Source organism: Gossypium hirsutum, chromosome D06, assembly GCF_007990345.1.
Source record: "Gossypium hirsutum isolate 1008001.06 chromosome D06, Gossypium_hirsutum_v2.1, whole genome shotgun sequence".
Taxonomy (NCBI): domain Eukaryota; kingdom Viridiplantae; phylum Streptophyta; class Magnoliopsida; order Malvales; family Malvaceae; genus Gossypium; species Gossypium hirsutum.
The window spans coordinates 24430243-24444917 of record NC_053442.1 but is presented as its reverse complement, the minus strand read 5'-3'; the positions used below and the strand labels follow the sequence as shown (position 1 = coordinate 24444917).

The following is a 14675-nucleotide window of genomic DNA, read 5'->3' as shown; positions in this document are numbered from 1 at the left end:
AATTTTCACACATATTAATTCACATACTGCAAATACTAAAAATGATATTAAAATATTTTTCTGACTCAAATTTGTGGCCCTGAAACCACTTTGTCTGATTAGGGTCAAAATTGGGTTGTTACATCCTGACCATTTTAAACATGTTTTTCATATAGTAGTGTCATCCAACCGAGGGAATCCGAAGAAGCTAAGAGCAATGCTCAAGCTTCAGTTCAAAAAGTAGCTTCAAGTAGTAGAAGGCCCGTACCTGAGGACCAAGGAGAAGAGGCTAAAGAAGTCTTCTTTCAAATGATGAATGAATGGTTTACAGAATTTCTAAGGAAAAATCCGACTGTACAACAACCTTCCCATCCTGTCTCTCAACCGGTTCCTGATATGCCGCAAGGTACAGAATTTGTTAGAATAGGTAAGCCTCCGGTACATAAAATTCATAAATATGGGGCAAAAGAATTTAGAGCTACCGCTTAAGACGATCCAAAAAGGGCTGAATTCTAACTAGAAAACACTATCAGGGTTCTGGATGAATTATCTTACACACCAACCGAATGTTTGAAATATGTTGTATCCCTGTTAAAAGATTCGGCTTATCAATGGTGGAATACATTGATTTTTGTTGTATCGAAAGAGAGGGTTACATGAGAATTTTTTCAAACGGAGTTCAAAAAGAAATATATCAGTCAGAGATTCCTGCATCAAAAACGGAAGGAATTTTTAGAGCTTAAACAGGGGAATATGACAATATCTAAGTACGAATGAGAATTTGTCAGACTGAGTAAATATGTTAGAGAGTGTATCCCGACTAAAATCGCTATGTGTAAGCGGTTTGAAGAGGGTTTAAATGAAGACATCAAGTTGTTGGTTATGATTCTGGAATTAAAAGAATTTGTGGTACAGGTCGACCGAGTTCATACGGCTAAAAAACTAAGTAGAGAAAAGAGACAGGCATAGATGGAATCCCAAACTTCAAGTAAAAGATTTTCGGGAAAGTCACAATAGTCGGCTTCAAAGAAATCGAAGAAATATCATGATCTTTTTATCACATCTACTGGGCACTCTGGGAGAGACTGAGGTATTCAACGTTCCAATCCGAGATCTCAGGCTACATCTGTAACAAGTGCAGGCAGTGTTGGAAGTCCCAAACCCAAATGCAAACATTGTAATAAACTGCATTTTTGTAAGTGTTGCATGAGAAGTGGAGCATGTTTTAGATGTGGTTCATTTGACCACTATCTGAGGGACTACGCAGAAAAGCCTGAAAAAGATACTATTCAAACTTTAAGGTCGAGCAACCCTGCTACGAGAGGTAAACTACCTCGTAACCTCGATAATGTGAGTGGTAGTTGAGGTACGACAAATGAATCAATCGTCAAATCTAAAGTACAAGCACTGGCAAGGACATATGCTATTCGTGCACGTAAGGATGCCTTTGCACCTAATGTTATTACTGGTGCTTTTCTCTTCTTCATACTGATATAACTACTTTAATTGATCTTGGATTAACTCGTTCATACATATTCACGAATTTAGTGTCTAATAAAAATTTATTTGTTGAGTCCATTGAATTTGTGGTTAAAGTATCAAACTCCATAGGCCAGTATGTGATGGTGGATAAAATTTGCAAGAATTGTCTGCTAATGGTACGGGGTTACTATTTTTCGACTAATTTGATGTTATTACCATTTGATGAATTCGATGTGATTCTGGGTATGGACTGGTTAACGCAGCATGATGCCATGGTAAATTGTAAACAAAATCATATTCTATTAAAATACCAGAATGGTGAAATACTCTATATTGAATCAGATAAAATGGATGGGTTGTCTAATGTAATATCAGCCATGTCAGCACAGAAATATGTCAGAAAAGGGTATGATGCTTACCTTGCTTATGTGTTAGACACTAAAGTATCAGAGTCAAAGATTAAGTCAGTGCCAATTGTTTGTGAGTATCCTGATGTGTTTCCGGATGAATTACCTAGATTACCGTCGGTCAGAGAGGTTGAATTTTCTATAGATCTTGTTCCGGGGACAACATCAATATCTATAGCACCATATAGAATTAAAAGATTTGAAAGCACAGTTGCAAGAACTGACTGACAGAGGTTTTACTTGACCTAGTTCTTCACCTTGGGGTGTGCTGGTTCTGTTTGTTAAGAAGAAATGTGGATATTTGAGATTATGTATTAATTATCAGTAACTCAATAAAATCACAATTAAGAATAAGTATCTACTGCCTCGTATTGATGACTTGTTTGACCAGTTGAAAGGTGCTACAGTATTTTTGAAAATAGATATCTGTTCTAGCTACTATAAGTTACGAGTGAAAGACTCAGATGTGCCAAAAATAGCCTTCAGAACCAGGTAGGGCACTATGAATTTCTTGTGATGCCGTTTGGCTTGACAAATGCACTTACAGTATTTATGGAATTAATGAATAGAATCTTTAGACCGTATCTAGATAGATTTGTTGTTGTATTTATTAATGATATTCTGGTATATTCTCAGGATGAAAAAAATATAATGATCATTTGAGAATTTTTTTACAAACTTTGCGTGAGAAACAACTGTATGCTAAATTTAGTAAAGGTGAATTTTGGCTTCGGGAAGTTAGTTTTCTTGGACATATAGTATCTGTTGAAGGTATTAGAGTGGATCCAAATAAAATTTCAGCAATTGTTAACTGGAAACCACCGAAAAATGTGTCTGAAGTCAGAAGTTTTTTGGGATTAGCTGGTTACTATAGGAGATTTGTAAAAGGATTTTCGATGATAGCTTCTCTGATGACACGGTTGTTATAGAAAGATGTGAAATTTCAATAGATCGATAAGTGTCAGTAGAGTTTTGACAGATTGGAAACTTTGTTGACTAAAGCAATAGTTCTAGTTCAGCCTGATTCGGGTAAGGAATTTGTAATTTACAGTAATGCATCATTGAATGGTTTAGGCTATGTTGTAATGCAAGAAGGTAAAGCAATAGCCTATGCTTTTAGACAGCTAAAACCACATGAAAAGAATTACCTGATACATGATTTAGAATTGACAGCCATTGTATTTCTGCTGAAAATTTGGCGACACTATCTGTTTGGTGATAAGTGACATATATTCACTGATCATAAAAGTTTAAAGTATCTGATGTCACAAAAATATTTGAATCTGAGACAACGCAGGTGGCTTGAATTGTTAAAAGATTATGATTTAGTTATCGATTATCATCTGAGAAAAGCCAATGTAGTTGCAGATGCTCTGAGCAGAAAGTCTCTATTTCTTTTGTGAGCAATGAATACCTGGTTGCCATTGTCTGATGATGGTTCAATCATAGTTGAGCTAAAAGCTAAACTGACATTTCTACAGTAGATTTGTGAAGCTCAGAAAAATGATGTGGAGTTACAAGCTAAACGGGTACAATGTGAGTCAACATTTGAGTTAGCATTTTGGACCCGATGATTGTCTATTGTACAGAGGCAGAGTATGTGTACCAAGAAATTCAGAGCTTGTATAGAAGATTTTGCACGAAGCTCATAATGGCTATCAGTCAAGTATTAAAATGGCACCGTACAAGGCTCTGTACGGTCGTAAATGTAGAACTCCGTTGTATTGGACTGAGCTCAGTAAGAAAAAGATACATAGAGTTGATCTTATCCGTGAAACCGAAAAAAAGCGAAGGTGATTTGAGACAGCTTGAAAGCAGCTTCTGATCGTCAGAAATCTTATGCAGAAAGGAAAATTGAGTCCACGATTTATCAGGCCATATGAAATCACTGAAAGAATAGGACCTGTTGCATATTGGATGGCTTTATCACCAGAACTAGAAAAGATTCACAATGTTTTTCACGTGTCTATGTTACGACAGTATCGGTCAGACCCTTCACATGTTATTTGTCTGACATATATTGAAATTCAGCCTGATATGACTTACAATGAAGAACCAATCAAAATTTTGGCACGTGAAACGAAAGAGTTAAGAAATAAAAATGTAGATTTAGTAAAAGTTCTTTAGCAACGACACAAATTAGAATAAGCTACTTGGGAACTAGAGGAAACAATGAGGAAGCATTATCCAAACCTCTTTACTGGTAAGCTTTTCGAGGAAGAAAATTCTTTAATGGGGAAAGTTGTGACAACCCGTTTTCAGTGAATACAGAGTTAAACCGAGGAAAAGAGAAAGTAGCGGATTAGTAACTTTTGTGTACACGAACATTGTCGAGGTAAGTTCGTATAAATAAATTGTATATTTATATTTTTTAATTGAATGTTGTGTACGTGAATTGAATTGTATAATTGACATGTATGAAAATTGAACACACATCCAAATATATCCGACAAGTATTAAGTCCCGTTTGAATAAATCAAATTCGATGGATACAGGGTTCCCGATTGGTTGTGGTATTGCATGTGTTGTAGACACACCACGACTCAAAAGAGCGTCCTGTTATTAGCTCTCATGAGTTTCCTGTTATATGGTTCTTACGAGCTTCCCGTTAATAGCTCTTCAGAGCATCTCAATTTGGTTGTGATCTTACATGTGTTGTGGACATATCGTAGCTCTTATGAGCATTTCAATATATGGCTCTTCATGAGCTTCCCGATTAAATGCTCTTTGTTAGCTTTCCGTTAATGGCTCCCCAGAGCTTCTCGATATTGGCTCGCTTGAACCTTCCCGACATTGGCTCATATGAGATTTTCGATAATGGCTTTCTGGAGCTTCTCGTTACATGGCTTACATGAGCTTCCTATTATATGGCTTGAAAAAGCTTCCCGTTTATCTGCTCATATGAGCATTCCTGAATATGAATTGACGGAGTATAGATTTTGTACACTTCATGTGTATTACCTGGGTATCCATCGATATTTTAAGTGATTCAATAGGTAAAATCCTTATGTGAGAAAAATAAATGAATTCAAAGTAAATCGTTACTTGTATATACACGAAATACATGGAAATTTGATATTTATGAGCTCATACATGATTCTTGAAATTCATGTGAAATAAATGACTAACATGTTTGATGAAGTTGTGTGTTTAGGCTATTAGCCAAATTGCTTGGATGCATTTTGTTTGTTTATTTTAATGAAAATGAATGGTAAGTTAATTTCCCGTTATACGAACTTACTAAGCATTAAATGCTTACTCTATTTTATTTTCTCTGTTTTATAGTATTCGGAGGCTCGTAAAGGTTGGAAGCTGGTCGGAGCTACATTACACTATCCCTCGGACTCTTCGGTATTATATATATAGCAAACTAATTTTGGTTATAATGGCATGTATAGGCTAAATATGACCAATGATGGCAATGTAAATGTTTGTTTGTAATTAGCTATTGAAATGGCTTGTGAATGTCATATTTTGATGTGTTTATATATGGACTTAATGTGGTTGATGAATCTTTGAATTGGTTAAATGATGGAGAATTATATAGGTTCATAATTAATTGATTTGAGTTAGTATAATTGGAAAGATATGCATGTATGTGAATTGGGTTATTTACGGGAAATTGAATACTTAGACATATGGGATGTTATAACATATACTACACTTGGTATTAGCTTGATTTGGAATGATTGGTATTGCGTGTTAAGGTGTTGATGTAGGTGGAAGACAAATTGGGTGAGAGAAGTGGCCTTGAAAATGGCCTATTTTCATCCACAAGGGCAGAGACACGGGTGTGTGTCTCAGCCATGTGTGACACACGACCTAGCACATGGGCATGTGGTCTAGCCGTGTGTCCCCTGCATCTTAAAAATTGTGAAACAGAATGCTCAAAATTATCCAGACGGGAGTGTGGCTTGGCCATGTGACCCCTACACCTAATTAATGCAAATTAAATTGCTCACATGGGCGTGTGGCTTGGCCGTGTGACCCAAATCAGAGAGTTACACAGGCATAGACACGGGCTAGGACACAACCATGTGTCCTAGTTCGAATGCCCATACGGCCTGGGCACACGGGCGTGTCTCCCCTACATCTAAGAAAAATTTTAAAATTTTATGAAAAATTCTCTGTGCAACTGGTTTAGTCTCGACTTGTTTTTAATGCATATTTTGGGCCTAGAGGGCTCATATAAGGGACAATATGATAGAATATGATTGACTTCTTATATGAATGTTAAATGATATGAAATAACTATATTTGGTCTGTAAATTCCGGTAATGCTCCGTAACCCTGTTCCGACGACGGATATGGGTTAGGGGTGTTACACATATTGACTAATTTGGCTCTCCAACTTTACAAAAAAGTCCTTTGATCCCTCTAATTTAATTTTTCTCATCTTTTATCTCTTGAACTTGGTGGAAACTTTAACATCTATTAACTTTGCTGACGTAGCATCCATGTGGAAGTCCACGTGTAAGCCATGTTAGTAATTAATTAATTTAAAAAAAAATAAAAAATATTTTTATAATTTTTTGAATGTTTATATTTAAAAAATAATTAATTGCTAACGTGACAATCCACGTGTATGCCACGTTAGCAAGGTTAAAAAATGTTAAATTTTCAATCCATTTTGGGGTGATTTCACAAAGAATGCAATTTTAAAGGCTAAAAAAGGTAAAAAAATTAAATGGAAGGCTAAAGTGATTTTTTTAAAAAATTTGGAGGGCTAAATAAGCCATTATGTCGAAAAACATATTACTTTTCATTTGCACACTAATCATCGTTAACACTATGATAACTACTAAATTTTATAAAATATTTATTTGATCCATAAAGCTATTTGTTGTGCTCATCCACCGTAGATCTCCCCAAAGCTTGCACTCTTTTTATCCATCATCGTTGACAGGAGAGTGTTTTGAGATGTAAACTAAGGTGGCAAAATGGGTTGAGAAGGCAAGTGACAATCGAGGATATATATAAAATTGTAAACATTTTTTATATTGTTATATTTTATATAATTTTATTCTTTTTATAATTCTATATTATTTTTGAATAATTGTAATAATATTATTTGTAATTTTCTATATTTTTATAATTTTTTACGCTTTTCTATATTTTAAAAAATTCACTTTTTACAATTTTTTTTATTTTAAATAATTTTTAATGTTTTCTAAATTTTTAAAAAATTTCATTTATAATATTTTTTATAATTTTCTATATTATTATATTTTTTCACTTGATTTTTTATTATATTTTTTTAGTATTTAAAAAAATATTATAATTTTATGATTTTATACAATTTTTTAATAATTTTTGATAATTTTTATGATATATTTTAAATATAAAATACCAGTTTTTGTCACATGGCATAATCTCGACGTGTCATGTGGTGAAAACACCAAAAAAATAGTTATGGTTACTTTGTAATGGTTGACTATAAACTTTAACGATGAAAGAGCTTAATTGATTTTATCTTGCTGATGCTAAAGTCAACTAATGAACACCATGGTGATCCGGGAACACTAGAGGAGGAAAGAATGACGAAAAAAAGTCAAAAATAGAGATGATAGAACCCTTAGTGAGGAGAGTACTAGCACGTTAAGTCTTGTTGTTTCTAAGGGTTCGTTCTAGGACACTGTAATAAATGGTTCATGGATTTATAACAATTCCTCTGATGAAAGGGTGATGGAGGAAGAGTTAATTCTTTCTACTAAGAATGTGCTTATGGATACAGATGAACCCTATATGAAGATCTATTTCTCAAATTGAGTACACGGCATCATTGATAAAACTATGACCAATGTTGTCATAGTTTGTTTTTGGGTAAGGCGATTGGATACAAGGATTCAGTGAATTGTTTAACTCCATTATGGCAACTAGAATGATCCCTCACTACACCAAAACAGGCTTTTAGCGGCGTTTGGACAAAAAACGCCACTAAAAAATAAGCATTAGCGGCGCTTCTATAAAAACGCCGCTCAAGGTCGAGAACTAGCGGCGCTTTTTGGAAACGCCGCTAAAAATAAGCATTAGCGGCGTTTTTTTAAAGCACCACAAAAAGCCTAAGCCCAACGACACCATTTTCTGAGTTTTTGGGGCCTTTAGCGGCGTTTTTGAAAAAGCGCCACTAATAATAATATCTAAATCCATTTTAATTATCTCATTCTTTGATATATTCTCAAGTAATGTTCCAATTATATATATTTTTTTTATAAGTTGAAAATTTGATATTTCGTTGTATTTATTATATATTGGTCAAATTTACATTTAAATGATAACAAATAACATTGCTTAATACAAAATGTTTTTATTAAAGAGAAGTCGTCCTAACTCCTAACTATTTATTATTATTTTTCAATCACAGTTTATTTAAACTACTTTACTAGAAAAATATATTAAATTATGAGTAAAATAAAATATCATAAAACTTAAATTGTTGTGTTGTAAAGAATAAAAAATAGAATAAATTTTTATAAGAATGATAAATTTTGATAGTTTGATTAAATAAATAAAAAAAAGTAATATAAAACACCAAATATCGTGATAAATAATATTATATATTGATAATTTTATTACCAAAAATAATTTTATATTTAGTTAATCAAACATGAACACAACAATGACCTAATAGTATCTACTCAAGAGTAAGAACAGAAAATGAATGAAAGGGGACAAATGAGGTTGTTACTTGGTCTAATACCCACTAGAAATTAATACTAGCTAGATTTTTTAGGTTGAGAAATGGTTATAGGAAAATATTATAAATATGGAAATTCGAATAAAATTTATTAAATATTGAATTTTAGAAAATAATTAAGTGAAGTTGGGATTCAATTTAGCTAGTAGAGTCGGTGGGGTTAGTTGGACGATTTGCTCCTGGAAAGAAAAAGCTGCTTGTTTTTCCTTGATAACAAAAAGTGTTAGCTGGATCTCGAGTCTAGAGCTGAATGTTTATGGGATTAGGGATTCTGATTTAAGGGTTGTGATTTAAGGTTTATGGGTTAGGGGTTATAGGTTAATATCAGTTAAGGATTTAGGGTTTATGGATTCGATGTCAGGTTATGGTTTAGATTAATTAGTGTGTTTTAATTTATATATTAAATAATGTTTAGGGGTTAGGAATTCGGGGTCGGGTTAGGGTTTAGGGTTTAAAGATTAGAGATTTAGGGTCGAGTTAGGGTTTAGGATTTAGGATTTAGATTAATTAGTGTTTTTTAATTTATATATTAAATAAGGTTTAAGGGTTAGTGGTTATGGGTTTGGGGTTTGGGGTTAAGAGTTAGTGATTTAGGGTTTAGAGATTCGGGGTCAAGTTAGGGTTTAAGGTTTAGATTAATTAGTATTTTTTTAATTTATATACTAATTAATTTCTTATATAATTGTAAAAGAGATAATAATAAGTTGTAAAGATTATTAATTTAAAATTGATATGCAATATACAATAATTGAATAAAAAAAATTATAAAATATCCGAGCTTTGGCGGCGTTTATAGCAAAAACGCCGCTAATATGTATTAGAATTTTTCAAAACGGTGTCGTTTCATTACAAGAATTTAATTTATTAGTGGTGTTTCTTCTGTAGACGCCGGAAAAGGTAACATTAGCGGTGTTTATGACTAAAAAATATTTAGTCTAAACCATTTGATATATTTAAATATTAGATTTAAAAAAATTAATAAAAATATGTAACAAATTGATACAGATAGGTAACTATCTATTTTGGATATATAGGACCAAATTATAGCAAATAAAAATAAAATATAAAAACTAAAATTATTCCACATCGAACATCTAGCAAAATAATTATATTTTAGTTAGGAAGAAATATCTCTAATAAAATGGAGATTAGATTGGAAATGAACAATATAAAATCATGATAAATGTCTCAATCTTTAATAGAAACTTGATATGTGAGAGATTAATTGCTTACATTGAATAATTCTAACTTAATAATTAATTACAGCTATTTAATCATTTTTTTCTTATTAAAATATACGATATTTATTTTGAGAGTACTTGATTTTTTTTATAAAAATTTAATTTATAAAAAAATAATAAATGTTTTATAAAATCACTTAACTAATAATTTTTAACAGACAAAATAAAAGATTTTTAGCATAACAAAACAGTGTCGTTTTATTCCAAATGAAATAATTTTTTGCGGCGTTTTTCAAAAGGTAAGCAATAGCGGCGTTTTTTAAAAAACGCCACAAAAATAATTTTATTTTAAAAATAGCGCCATTTTATATAGCAAAACAGTGTCGTTTTATTCCAAATAAAATAATTTTTTGCGGCGTTTTTGATGAGCAATAGCGGCGTTTTTATAAAAAACGCCACAAAATAAAATTTACTTTTAAAAAAATAGCGCCATTTTTTTAAATTCCCTCGTTTTATTCCAAATAAAATAATTTTTTGCGGCGTTTGTGTATAAAACGCCGCAATAGATAAGCAATAAAAAACGCCACAAAATAAAATTTACTTTTAAAAAAATAACGCCATTTTTTTAAATTCCCTCGTTTTATTCCAAATAAAATAATTTTTTGCGGCGTTTGTGTAAAAAACGCCGCAATAGATAAGAAATAGCAAAACGCCACAAAATAAAATTTACTTTTAAAAAAATAGCACCATTTTTTAAAATTCCCTACCCCCCCCCTCCCCCGAAGTCCCCAACTTTCCCCCCTAAAATCCCTAATTTCCCACATCCAAAAAAGAAACCCAGAAGGTTATTCAACTCTGTGTTTCTTCCCAAGTGAAGCCAAACCCATCTTTGATTTTGTTTGCAATAAGAGCCAGGCGTAGCGGAACACTAAATCTCCCAACCATTCTCAAATCCTTCCCTAAATCCTCTTCTAAGATTTGGAAGTCTGAATAATCTACTTCACTCTTCACTTTGGCTTTAAGTTGCTCCATAAAACTTTCTACGCACTCATCATCAACCTACAGTTTAAGTCATGGAGATGCACATCAATTCTAAAGTCTAAACCCACCAAGAATAAGCATGAAAAGAGATTTGAACAAAACCTTTCCATGTTTTGAAGCAGAAGATATATTTGCGTCTCCTTCTTCCATTATTATTGTATTCTTTGTGTTCGACTTGGCTGCCTTCATCTGTTTTTTGGGTTGTTCTATCACTGTAAGCTTTTCATATTCTTCTCTCATTCTTCTTCTCTGTTTTGCTTCCAATTTTGCTTTCTTTTCTTTATGATTTAGATTTTCGTAAGAAAAATAAAGAGATAAAGGAAATCGGAGGAAGAGGAGTTGAAAGATAAAGGAAACGAAGAGGGGGAGTAAGGTTGTTCGCTAAAATAAAGAGATAAAAAAAAGGTTGAAGAAGGTGAAGAATCTCTGTTTTAGTTTCTTTTTCTGTCTTTGCTTTAAAAAAATCTTTTTTTTTCTTCTTCTTCTTTTTTTTTGTTGTGTAAATACGCGTATTGCCATAAATCATGTTTGTTTGCAAATTTGTAATATGACTTTAGGGACTGTTAATGTTATGTAAATTCTTATCCAATAATTTTTCTTGGGTAATGTTTTAGGGTTTATTAAATTTGTAATACTTTTCAGACACAATGTATATGCAATTTCGAAAAGTGAAATGATTCCCCTCCCAAATTCATCTGTTAACCTAAGCATTACGGACTTTAGGAAAGAGAACAGGTCTTCTTCTATTCTGTTAAAGAACTGCGTCTACAGCTAGAGAGTCATTGTTTTGCAGAAAGATGTTCTATTCTATTATGTTCTGTTGTGTGAAAAGTAGAAAATTGTCTGTATGTGATAGAGTCTCGTTTGTGTTTGTTTTTAACCCAGGTTCTTTTATTCTGCTATGCATTTTACACATATGGTTTGTAATTTGATATTTGTTGTTTCATTTTTGTTTAGGTACAAGAAGCTCCTAAGCTCAGTGGATCTTACAAAGGACTTCTTTGTCAGCTATTCATACAATGTTATGTGTAGTCTTCAAAAGAACTTGTATAATAATGAACCAGGTGAGGTTCTTTATGAGACCATGTTTGTTTGGAATGAGTTCCTGACCTGAGGAATCCGCAATCACCTCAAGAATACTCTATGGACAGTTGCCTTGGTGTATGGCTTCTTTAAGCAGGTTAAGGATGGATACTTGGCTAATTTTTTTATTCATTTTTGTTGTGCTCAATGGATGGATGGTTATAATTTCTTTCTAAGCTTCATAGTTTGATATTAGGGTCTGTGAATGTAGGCATCCTTTTCTGTATCTGGAAGGAGTTTCAAACTTTTGCTCATTGCAATACGATCCCATCACTATGAACCTACGAAGAGGTAATCACTTAGGAATAGTTAAAAAAGACGCAAGTATTGAACTAGTGACTGGAACACATAGCTATATATGAATGAATTAGATTTTAAATTTGTTGTTACAGGATATGCTTTGTAGTAATCTTTGAAATACTTTGCCTTGAAATTATATTTTTTCAACTTAATTTATCTAAGCATGAAAGTCTTCAAAATTATCATAGCTTTTCTTTTCTGTTGATTCAAACTGTTCATTTAAACTCTTTTTTTTTTTGTTTATATATATATATATACTGTTTTTAATAAAATTATCATAGCTTCTCCTCTGAAATCTCGCTCTAAGATTTCGTCGTTCATCTTTCTCCATCTGGATTTTGATTGAGCTCTCTCTTCTTACGTCTTGTAAGTCAAAAAGTCTTCTCATTTTTCTTTTGTTTTTTTTTCAGTGTGATTTGATGGAAGATCAAATGTGATCGATGATTCTGTGTATGCGTGTGTTTTGGGGGGAAATTTAGTGTTTTTTGATTGATTCAAGCCATTTTATGATCTGGGTGTTGCTTAATTTTCTTAGATCTGTTCTAAAATGTGAGGAAATTTCATGTCTTGGTTTTGCTCTTTTAGCCATTACTTTGGCTACAGTTTTTTGCTTGTTAATTGGATCCGGATCTCTCTTTCTCCTAATATATGAACGAAATGGGATTTAATAATAGAAATAATAGAAACGTGATTTTGATGAAAATAATACCTTTTTGATATAGTACCTTTTTGATGAAGTTATATCTTCCAGCTTATTTTAAGTGAGTAATGCATTTAATATTTCTAGTTAAATGATAGGTTGAGTTCAATTTCTTTATCTGGCACTTATTTTCCCCAATTGGACACTATATTTCTTAATTATGAGTGCCATTTTTTTATATAATCTTTTATTTTGGTAATGTTAAAATAGAGTAACAAAACAGTGCAATGCTTCTTTTCAGAGATTGAATGTTTGTGAGGATAATTTTCGTTATCTTTATAGATTTTTTATCTTTTTGTTTATCCATTTAACTTAACGTTAATTTTGTTCTTCTCATCTTGTGTAAATGGCCATCGTGTAATGCAAGGTGCAGGGCTTCTGATTTTCAGAGGGAATATGACGGTGAATGACTTCAAATGAGAATGTCATACAGTCTGACTGCACACCTCTTCCTATTCTTGGTGCAGTGGACTGACTTTCACCTTGCAGGCATGTTTGATATGTATATTTTTATTAATTCCTAAGTCCGAGTAACATGGTTCTTTTCTTTTTCAAGTTCTAAATTGTTTAACTATAGCTTCTTTGTTTTCTTAAGCAGGGATGATGAAGATGATTTTATTGCCAAGATGAAGGCAGCTGAGGAAGCCTTGGAAGCAAAACAAAAAGTAACAAATAGCTTGTCTGCTACCTGTTTTTTTTTTTCATGTTTTATAATTTTGTGACAAATTGTTCTTGGTACTCTGAAGATATTTATGCAAAATTACCCTATGATTCTATTGTATTTATATTGCATGGCTGCACCATGTATTTCTTAACTATTTATATTGCATGGCTGCACCATGTATTTCTTAACTAGTTTGATAAATTTTATGTGTGGTGTTTAATTTTTCGTTATTGTCTATGTAACTTGTAGCAAAAACTTACATTTGAGCTATCTTTCCATTGTTTATTTTAGTTTTGATTCTAAATTTTTATTTTTACTTTAATATTTACGACAACTTGAGTTCTAACTTTTGGATTTTAATTGTCTTATTAATTTACGGCCCTAAATTCTAAAGCTAAATTCATTAATTTTTATATTTAGTTTTAAAGTTAAAATTTTCATAGAAAATTTAATTTAAATAATATTTTTTATTTATCCTTAAAAAGTATATTTAAAGTTCAAATTTAAAAAATAAAACATAATATAATATAATATTTATCATAAAAATAAATATTATTTGATTAAAATAATTTTTTTTAAATATTATGTTTTTAGCGCCGTTTGTGATAAAAAGCGCCGCTAAAGGTCTTGATCTTTAGCGGCGTTTTTGGGAAAAGCGCCGCTAAAGGTCTTAGTCTTTAGCGGCGTTTGTGGAAAAAGCGCCGCTAAAGGACTTGGTCTTTAACGGCGTTTGTGGGAAAAGCGCCACTAAAGGTCTTGGTCTTTAGCGGCGTTTGTGGTATAAGCGCCGCTAAAGGTCTTGGTCTTTAGCGGTGTTTGTGGGAGAAGCGCCGCTAAAGGTCTTTGTCTTTAGCGGCATTTTTTCCGGCGCTTCTAAAAGCGCCGCTAAAAGTATTTGTGGCTTAAAAAAGCGCCGCTAAAAGCCTATTTTGGTGTAGTGCCTTCAAGTTGTGGACCTGGATAACAACTACTATGGTGTTAAGTTCAATTGTGTGAAGGACTATACCAAATCTCTTTCTGAAGGTCCTTGGATGATCTACGAGCACTATTTGATCATCCAGCCTAAGAGTAGAGATTTTTCAACTACTGGGAATGTACCATCCAAGATTTTTGCTTAGATTAGGTTGCAGAGGCTATCGTA

The 14675-nt window shown here is 32.5% G+C and overlaps 1 long non-coding RNA gene across 7 annotated transcripts; it reads left to right on the top strand.

Moving 5' to 3' along the window:
• Positions 1-10782: 10782 nt before the first annotated feature.
• Positions 10783-13364, top strand: LOC107901664 (uncharacterized). 7 transcript variants are annotated; one of them, XR_001685351.2, is made up of 5 exons: positions 10801-11001; positions 11079-11202; positions 11745-11967; positions 12082-12161; positions 13244-13364. It is a non-coding gene; the product is annotated as an uncharacterized lncRNA (long non-coding RNA). The 7 variants fall into 7 exon arrangements; XR_005914565.1 differs by adding an exon at positions 12452-12536 and having other exon boundaries at positions 10801-11202; positions 13238-13358; XR_001685354.2 differs by lacking the exon at positions 11079-11202 and having other exon boundaries at positions 10783-11001.
• The last annotated feature ends 1311 nt before the right edge of the window (positions 13365-14675 follow it).